Below are 10,210 nucleotides of genomic sequence, written 5' to 3'. Positions count from 1 at the left end.
GAGAACCTGTGTGTGTGTGTGAGGGACAGAGTGAGAGTGTGTGTGTGAGAGAGTGTGTGAGAAAGAGTGAGTGAGAGAGAGGTGCGTGTGAGCTTGTATGTGAGAACCTGTGTGTGTGAGAGAGAACGTGAGTGAGAGTGTGAGAGAGAGAGAGAGAGTGAGTGAGAGAGAGGTGCGTGTGTGAGCTTGTATGTGAGAACCTGTGTGTGTGTGTGAGTGAGGGACAGAGTGAGTGTGTGTGTGAGAGAGACTGAGTGAAAGTGTGTGGATGAGAGAGAGTGTGTGTGAGTGAGAGAGAGGTGAGTGTGTGTGTGTGAGAGAGAGAGAATGTGAGTGAGAGAGTGTGTGTGAGCTTGTATGTGAGAACCTGTGTGTGTGAGAGAGACAGTGAGCGAGAGTGTGTGTGTGTGTGTGAGAGAGAGTGAGTGAGAGTGTGTGTGAGTGAGAGAGAGGTGCGTGTGTGAGCTTGTATGTGAGAACCTGCGTGTGTGTGTGTGAGAGACTGAGTGAGAGTGTGTGAGTGAGAGAGAGGTGTGTGTGTGAGAGAGAGAGAATGTGAGTGAGAGAGTGTGTGTGAGCTTGTATGTGAGAACCTGTGTGTGTGTGTGTGTGAGGGACAGAGTGAGAGTGTGTGAGAGAGACAGTGAGCGAGAGTGTGTGTGTGTGAGAGAGAGAGGAGGTGTGTGTGTCATCCGGTATCTGCAGGAGTTTGTATGGAGAACCTCTGTAAGTGTGTATGACAGAGAGAAGGATAAAAAAAAAGAAAATCCACGCATGTGTTCACAACTGTGCAGGCGAATCTCTGCATACAGGAGCCGATGGGTTTGCCCGCAATCCCGCGGAAGTTGCACAGTTCCAGCTCCCTGTGCTGGCGCCCGCCGAACGGCTGAGTTTCTGCCAAAAACGGAGGTGCTGAGGGAAAGTCACACTGTGGAGGGGCTCACGCTGTCGGAGCACTCTCTCCCAAAGCTGAAAACTTGCTGCAGAAGACCACCAGAAGGGTTGGCAGTGTGGAGAATCATCTCAGTAACTGAAACACAAACACGAGGATAGCTGCAGATGCTGGAAATTCAAGCAGCACACATCAAAGTTGCTGGTGAACGCAGCAGGCCAGGCAGCATCTCTAGGAAGAGGTACAGTCAACGTTTCGGGCCGAGACCCTTTGTCAGGACTAACTGAAGGAAGAGCTAGTAAGAGATTTGAAAGGGGGAGGGGGAGGGGCAGATCCGAAATTACAGGAGGAGGAGGGATGGAGCCAAGAGCTGGACAGGTGATAGGCAAAGGGGATATGAGTGGATCTGGGGACAGGAGGCCCAGGGAGAGAGAAAAGGAGGGGGGGGGTGGACCCAGAGGATGGGCAAGGGGTATAGTGAGAGGGAGAAAAAGGAGAGAGAGAAAGAATGTGTGTATATAAATGGCTCCATCCCTCCCCCTCCTGTCTTCTCCTATCATTTCGGATCTCCCCCTCCCCCTCCCACTTTCAAATCTCTTACTAACTCTTCCTTCAGTTAGTCCTGACGAAGGGTCTCGGCCCGAAACGTCGACTGTACCTCTTCCTAGAGATGCTGCCTGGCCTGCTGCGTTCACCAGCAACTTTGATGTGTGTTGCCGTAACTGAAACAGTTTCCTTGTCTGGAAGGATCAGTGTCTCTCAGCGCTGAACAGTGGATGCGACTGGCGGATTGCCAAAATTTCAAGTCTGACATTGTTGGGAGCAGGGATGTTTGTAACAGTGGAAACCCATCCCGTTCGGAGTGCCGATCCCAGGGTGACTGGGTGCGAGGGTTCGGGATTTTGGAGCGGCCAGAGGAACAGCGAACCGGCCCGGCCCGGGAAAAGCTTTCATTGTTCGCCGCTGCACAGACGGTGCTGAGGGTTTTAGCACTTCCTTGCCTGTCCACTCCTTTTCTCCCCGGTCCAGTCTCTGAACGGTTCCCTTTTGACTGTTCACTGGTGTTCCGCTGGGTGTCGACTGTGTAATACCCCAGCGGTGGTGGTGAACTTTTGAATTTGAACGGCATCATGGCAGGTTTCAGCTCCAAGGTGTCCCCGCCGAAGATGTGCGGTGGGGTCCGCGGGGTCGGGAGTTACAGCTCACCAAGATGACCACCCGTTCAAATTCCCGACTTTAAAGAACACGGTACGGTGTACTGTGCCTCGGTAGGAATGCCGCCATAGAGGCCGTGGCGGAGACCGTCGGAGGCCGTGAGGGCATCGTTGCGGTAGTGGTATTGAACGGGAAAACTCTCCTGTATTTGAAGTCACCGCGGGGTGTGTTTCTGGTCCTGAGTCAGGGGCTGAGGGTGGGGAGAGTTTTTATGCAGGTGGACCCGGTGCTGGGCCCCGTGCGGTCGGTAATCCTCTCAGACCAGCATGCTGTCCAAGTTGCATGCCATCTTGGGCAATGTCTCCCATCCACTACATAATGTACTGGGCACAGGAGTGCATTCAGCCAGAGACTCATTCCACCGAGATACAACACAGAGCGTCATAGGGAGTCATTCCTGCCTGTGGCCATCAAACTTTACAACTCCTCCCTTGGAGGGTCAGACACCCTGAGCCAATAGGCTGGTCCTGGACATTTCATAATTTACTGGCATAATTTACATATTACTATTTAACTATTTATGGTTCTATTACTATTTATTATTTATGGTGCAACTGTAACGAAAACCAATTTCCCCCGGGATCAATAAAGTATGACGATGACGATGACTAAAACATCCACCCCCATCTCCCCGACAAGGCCCCATTCCCCAGTCTGCGCTCCATCGCGAGGTGCGATCGGAAATAACCCCGATACGGTACAGAGAGCCTCCCCGGGGTTATGAGCACCTACTCTCATTCCAGCGCCATCTGCCGATGCAGCTGGAGCGGGGTGGGGCCCAAGGGCAGCTCCAGGATTATTCTGAGGGGCGATACTATACCGTCCCCTGGTCTGTGGGTGCCTGAGGTGCCATACCTGTAAAGAGTTTGCACACATTCGGAAGAATTGCCTGAACCGTCGGGTGGCCAATTCTGCCGCAGGGACACAGGGTGAGACTACTGGGCCTTCCTCCGCTGACACCCCGCCCCCCGCTTTACTGTCCCTCCCCCTGTCACCCCCCCCCCCCCGTTGTCTCCCTCTGGGTGCAGGGTCATCAGTGGGGTTGGTTCCCCAGATTGTTGCCTCAGTTGAGGCCAGGTACCCTGCTGAGAGGCGCCTAGTCCACGAGGGGAATCGGAGCAACCCGGAATCGCCATCCCGTGCAGTCCATCAGAGGGAGTGCGGCCCACGGGGTGAGGAGGGAGGGGACTCTTCTGGCGCTGACTCCGGGGCGGGTGATAGGGGTGTGGAGATGGATACGGCCCAGCAGGCTTGTATCCTGGCCGTGGGAGGGATTCCGGATCCAGAGGTGACAGGACCCCCCCCCCCCACCTCTCTGTCCTTTCTCAGAAGGGATGTGCTGTCATTGGAGCGAGTTCAGAGGAGGTTCATGAGGATGATTCCGGGAAGGAAGGGATTAACATGTGAGCAATATTTGGCAGCTTTGGGCCTGTACTCACTGGAATTTAGAAGAATGTGTGGGGATTTCATTGAACGTTGGAGGGACTGTATAGGGTGGATGTGGAGAGGGTGTTTCCAGTGGTGGGGGTATCCAGAATTAGAAGACACAGCCTTAAAATTGAGGGGCGACCCTTTAGAACGGGAGAAAGGAGGTTTTTTTAGTCACAGAGTGGTGAATCTGTGGAACGCTCTGCCACAGACTGCAGGGGAGGCCAAGTCTGTGGGTATATTTATACCAGAAGCCGATAGATTCCTGATTGGCCGAGGCAGATGTGTGGGATTAAATGGAATTCGGAATCAGCCATGATGAAATGGCGGAGCGGACTCGATGGGCTGAATGGCATGATTCTGCTCCCATGTCTCGTGGTCGTGGGGCTGGGGGGAGAGCCCGTGGTGGGGCCTTCCATTAGGGCCATGGTTTGGAGCGGGGTGGTCACATCGGTTGGAGATGATGGCTGCTTGGAGGGTGACAAGACCGTGGGACATGTGAGGTGGAAGCCGAGATGGCAGACTCCTCGACCCCAGCACCGAGTCACAGCCCGTCTCTCTGTAGGAGATACGGCAGTTCGTGAGGGTCGACTGGAGGAGACCTTTCAAGGCCCAGTTGGCCACCGATCGCTGGTCGGGTCTGGGAGGGGCCGTTCAGTCTCTACACGTGACCCTCCAAAAGAAGGGGAGGGGAGCTGAGGTGACCCGTAAGGAGAGGTGTCAGTCCGAGAGTCTGCTGGAGTACCTGGAGAAGCATTACAGGGCTGGAAGGAGATCTCTGCTCCCTCTCCCAGGGGCTCCGGTGAGGGGTCTCGGTAAGATGTTACAGGGCGAAGACGGGACAGGGCTGGAAGCAGATCTCTGCTCCCTCTCCCGGGGGCTCCGGTGAGGGGTCTCGGTAAGATGTTACAGGGCGAAGACGGGACAGGGCTGGAAGGAGATCTCTGCTCCCTCTACCGGGGGCTCTGGTGAGGGGTCTCGGTAAGATGTGTCACGAAGCTAAGTGTCACAACCCTCAATGTCAATGGCGGTCCGCAGATTCCATCATCTCTCTGTCCTCCGGGACGGGAGATATGCGGTGAGCTTCCTGCAGGAAACCCGCTCCGTTCGAGGAGAAGAATCCACCTGGCTCCTGGAATGGCGGGGGGGGGGGGGGGTGGCGAGGTGGGGTCCACATCAGCCACCTCAGCTCCACTTCCAGCAGGGTGGCCATCGTTTCTCCAGCCTGAGATATTGTAGGTTCAGGAAATCGTGCCGGGCCGCCTGCTTCGCCTTGCCGTGCGTCAGGGTGGCTCACCGATGCACGTTATAAATGTGCGCGCCCCTGAGCCTGGCCCGATATCTTTGTGCCCATTCCGAGAAGAGTCTGTGTTGCTGGGCTCCATGGATGGTAGCCAGTGCGTTATCCTGGGGGGTGACTTCAACTGCACCCTCGAGGGGAGGGATCACACTGGTCCCCAGAGTCGTCGAGCATCGGTAAGGAAGTTCAGGGAGTCGATTGTCTCCACGGACTTGGTGTTATCTGGTAGAACCTTCACCCTGACCTCTGTGCTTTCTCGGGGAGGTACGGAGGGGGTGGAGGCTCGCGGATCGTCTAACTCTGTGTCTCCAGGGCGCACGTCTCCCGGGTGTCGGCCGCCTCCGTGCGGCCAGTTGCGTGCTCGGACCACCACCTGGGGTGGGCAGAGCGGAATGTGCTGCCCGCACGGCTGGGGTCCGCGTACTGGCACTTCAACAACCGGCTGCCGGAGGGCAGCCATTTCCGGGATTGTTCCAGCTCTTCTCGAAGTCCTGGCAGGAACAAGAGGAAAGTTCCCGCTCCCTGAGGCTCTGGTGGGACGTGGGTCCGACTGCTGTGCCAGGAATATGCTCGGGGACCGACCGAGCAGCGGATGTCCGGGATCGATCGGCTTGAGAAGGAGGTGATTGACACCTGGAGTCCCGGCTGGGGCTAACCGATGGGACAAGCCCCTCTGGGATGAGTACCAGAGGAAGGAGGAGGCGCTGAGGTACCTGTGGTTCAAGGGGTCCCGAGGCGATTATGTGAGGTCGCGGGTCCTGATGCTACAGGATCTGGACCTCGCCTCGCCCTTCTGTTCTCTCAAGGCCCCCGGAGGCATTTTGTGGAGCCACTGGCAGAGGAACATCACAGATCCAGCGGGAATCGTTCCGTAAATTTCCTCTTATGAGGTTCTATTCTCGCTGGACCTGTACAGGTACAGTACAGAGGGGGACTTCTGGAAGCGGTGCACCCCCGGGAATTGACTGTTTCATAGGCAGTAATAACCATATTTTAATTTGAATTTATTCACTGTCTGGTAAATAATTAACGTTTGTACTTTGTGTAATTTTGGTGTAAATAAACCTATAGTTCTGTTTTTTAAAAAGGGGGTGGTACATCACGCTCCATTCCAGGTAAAGTTTCCTGCCTGTGGCCATCAAACTTTACAACTCCTCCCTTGGAGGGTCAGACACCCTGAGCCAATAGGCTGGTCCTGGACTTATTTCATAATTTACTGGCATAATTTACATATTACTATTTAACTATTTATGGTTTTATTACTATTTATTATTTATGGTGCAACTGTAACGAAAACCAATTTCCCCCGGGATCAATAAAGTATGACTGTGACTATGACTAACATCCTGGTGAAGAAAGAAGAGGTCGCAGATGTTGGAATCTGGAGCTGAAAATGAACTGAGTGGGTCAGACAGCACCTGTGGAGGGAACTGGACTGCCAACGCTTTGGGTTGGAACCCTTCACGGAGATACAGCGAGGACACAAGACCTCTGTTTAATCCAGGATAATTAGCCACCCTCTCTGATGGTATTTACAAGCACTTGATCTGTAGCCTTCTAGACTTGGTGCTGTTGGTTTTCACCAAGATGTTGCAACAGGCTCTGACCCACCACCCCCTCTGGCAATGCCTTCCACATTGCCACTACCCTCTAGGTAAAAGGAAACTTCCTCTGGTCTTCTCCTTGCCTTCAGCTTAGACACCTGCCAGAGGGAAATGATTTTACACAAAAGCTCTACCACAACCTCACTGACCCAGGTAGGAAGGGATGTATCCCATGAACTTCCTTCATCACCTTATCGACATGTCCTGCCACTTCAGCGATCAATCCAAAATCCCTCTGTAGCTCAGTGCTCCTGGCGTCCTAAGCTCATTACACGTCCTTTTCACAGTGCAGGTCCTTCGGCCAATCTAGTCCATGCTGAACTAGTATTCTGCCTAGTCCATCAATCTACACCTGGACCAAAGACTTCAATACCCTTCCCACGCACTTATCCAAACTTCTCTTAAATTGAACCTGCATTCCCCCCCACTTCCACTGGCAGCACATTCCGCACTCTCACCCCCTCTGAGTGAAGAAGTTCCCCCTCAGGTTTCCCGTAAATATTTCACCTTTCACCCTTAACTTATGACCTCCGGTTCTAGTCTCACCCCGCCCCAGAGGAAAAAGTCCACTTGCATTTACTCTATCTATAGCCCTCAGAATTTTGTATACCTCTATCAAATCTACCTTCATTCTCCTTGACCTTTCCCTATCCCACTGGTCTTCAAGTCCTGGCAATGTCTTTGTAAATTTTCTCTGCACTTTTTTCATCTTATTGATATCTTTCCTGTAGGTTAGTGACCGGAACTGCATATAATACTCCAGATTGAGCCTCAGCAATGTCAAGCATCGAGGCTCAGGGATAAACTTTATTCACCATGTACGTTTACATGCAATAGGAATTTGCCATCGCTTATACAATTCCTACATAACTCCTGCACTGTTGTCACGATGTGTGCTGGCAATGTCGGAACCCAAGTGCGGAGGAAAGACAGACTCCAACACAGAGACGGCAACCAGAGTTTCTTCATAAAAATTCCAACAGAACATTGGTGAGCACCACCGCAAGACGTAACATTCTTAAAACTAGGACCCCGCGTTTAGCACTTCTCAGGCTCCGCTTAAATCATACAAGTAACACAGAACCTCAAGCCTATCAAAATAAACTTAACAAATTTAAACAGAAAGCATCAGGAAACACATTACAATGAGCGGGTCACTCAAGAAAAAAAACACAAGGAACTCTAAATCAGGGAGCCCCAACCTATTTTGCAACGCGGACCGGTTTAATATTGACAATATTCTTGCGGACCGGCCGACCCCGGGGGGGGGGGGGGGGGTAGGGTTGCCAACGGACAAGAGTAGCAGTCAAATACGTTGTGTTTACCCCGAAAGGACTACAATGACCATGAAGCCTTGCGCGGGCACCAGTGCGCATGCGTTTACCTGCTGATCCTCTTCCCCCCCTCCCCCCCACAATACTTTTTGGAGACTCCGTTCGCGGCGGGGGGAGGGGGAATCATGACCGAAATATAGGTGGTAAGTGGCAAAAGGGTTTATCTAACGAATTTAATATTAAACACACAGCGCATATTTTCCTCGCATGAATATAGTGACCAGAGGAGGACAGGGGAGCTTGAAGTGTTGAATGAACTTCCAGTAGAAGTGGTAGAGGCAGGTTCGATATTATCATTTAAAGAAAAATTGGATAGGTATATGGACAGGAAAGGAATGGAGGGTTATGGGCTGAGTGCAGGTCGGTGGGACTAGGTGAGAGTAGCGTTCGGCACCGACTAGAAGGGCCGAGATGGCCTGTTTCCGTGCTGTAATTGTTATATGGTTATATAAATAAGTCAATAGCATCATAACATTTTAAGTAACGTTTGGATACTAAACGCGCAGCACATATTTTCCCCGTATGAACATATAAAATCATTGCAACACACCAATATCGCTGAATCAGTGGGAGCCCTGGGCTTGTTTCCCTGCAACAAGACGGTGCCATCGAGGGTGATGGGAGACAGCGATACTCGAACGGGGTTCCTTATTTCCAGTCTATTCTGCAATTTAGTTTCCGTTGCAGTCATCGCAGAGATATGTTGGAAATGGAAGCAACGTTTTCAGTGCTTTCGTGGCTAACTCAGGATATTTAGCCTTGACTTTGAACCAGGATGCCGGCAGAGATGTTATGTCAAACATACTTTTCAGCCCGCCGTCATTTGCAAGCTCGAGGAGTTGATCTCCTTCCCGCGCTGACATGGATGACGCGCGGGTAATGACCTCGCCAGTGGTCGTGACAGGGAATGAGGAAAGGTGCCGCTGACTCGCATCGCCAAATCATATCGTTTCCTCGCGGCCCGGTAGCGCATGCTTTGCGGCCCGGTGGTTGGGGACCGCTGCTAAATGATTAACGAATTTCATTTAACAACAATGAACCAATTCAGGTGATCTACAAATCTTTGGAGCCCAAGGCTCTCCGCACAGGCCAAAGAACTCTACACTCAATACTTTGAGTTATGAAGGCCAATGTGTCAGAAGCTCTCTTTCCAACACTACCTACCTGTGAAGCCACTTTCAAGGGATTATGGACCCGTATTCCCAGAACTCTTCATTCTAGTGCACTCTACTGTAGACAACATCCACTGTCTTTCCTTCATCACCTTTCCTAGTAACTCCCCCCCAAAAAAAACTGCCCAGGAATGGAAAAGTCTAGGGTTACAGCCCAGTCCATCACAGGCAAAGCCCTCTCCTTTTTTACCTGGAGCACATCAAGGAGCACTGCCACAAAAAAGCTGCATCCATCATCAAAGATTCCACTGTATCTGCTCTGAGGAAGAGGCTTTTCATTGCAGAATGAAGGTGATATCCTCCTTCTTCAAAGAAAGGGGCTTCCCTTCCTCCACCATCAACTCTGCCCTCAACCACATCTCTTCCATTTCCCGCACATCTGCTCTTACCCCATCCTCCCAGCACCCTACCAAGGATAGGCTTCCTCATCCTCACCTACCACCCTATCAGCTTCCGTGTCTGCCATCTCCAATGGGATCGCACTACCAAGCTGATATTTCCCTCCCCCAACTGCTTTCCACAGGGATCGCTCCCTACGTGACTCCCTTGTCCATTTGTCCCTCCCCACTGATCTCCCTCCTGGCACTTATCTTTGCAAGTGGAACAAGTGCTACACCTGCCTCTACACCTCTTCCCTCACCACCATTCAGGGCCCCAAACAGTGCTTCCAACTGAGGTACATTTCACCTTATAGTCTGTTGGGGTCAGTGTTGCAGGTGTGGCCTCTTGTATATCAGAGACATAGATTGGGTCCTGGAGTCAAAAGTGGGTGGGACTAAAGTAATCAGCTGATTAATAACTAAGGCCCTTCCCTGCTATGAGATTGCATGAAGGCGGCCTGACCAACATCCCAGATGGGCAGAGACCTTTGTCTCCTGGCCAGGCCTCCTCCGTCGAGCTCAGGTACTTTATACTTTATATTTTATTGTCGCCAAACAATTGATACTAGAACGTACAATCATCACAGCGATATTTGCTTCTGCGCTTCCCGCTCCCTGGATTACAAATCGATATTAAATATTAAAAATTTAAATTATAAATCATAAATAGAAAAATGGAAAGTAAGGTAGTGCAAAAAAACTGAGAGGCAGGTCTGGATATTTGGAGGGTACGGCCCAGATCTGGGTCAGGATCCGTTCAGCAGTCTTATCACAGTTGGAAAGAAGCTGTTAATAAATCTGGTCATACAAGTCTTCAAGCTCCTGAGCCTTCTCCCGGAGGGGAGCAGGGACAAAAATGTGTTGGCTGGGTGTGTCATGTCCTTG

The sequence above is a fragment of the Mobula birostris genome, chromosome 16 (assembly GCF_030028105.1).
Source record: "Mobula birostris isolate sMobBir1 chromosome 16, sMobBir1.hap1, whole genome shotgun sequence".
NCBI classification, from domain to species: Eukaryota; Metazoa; Chordata; class Chondrichthyes; order Myliobatiformes; family Myliobatidae; genus Mobula; species Mobula birostris.
This window is presented reverse-complemented; position numbering follows the sequence as displayed.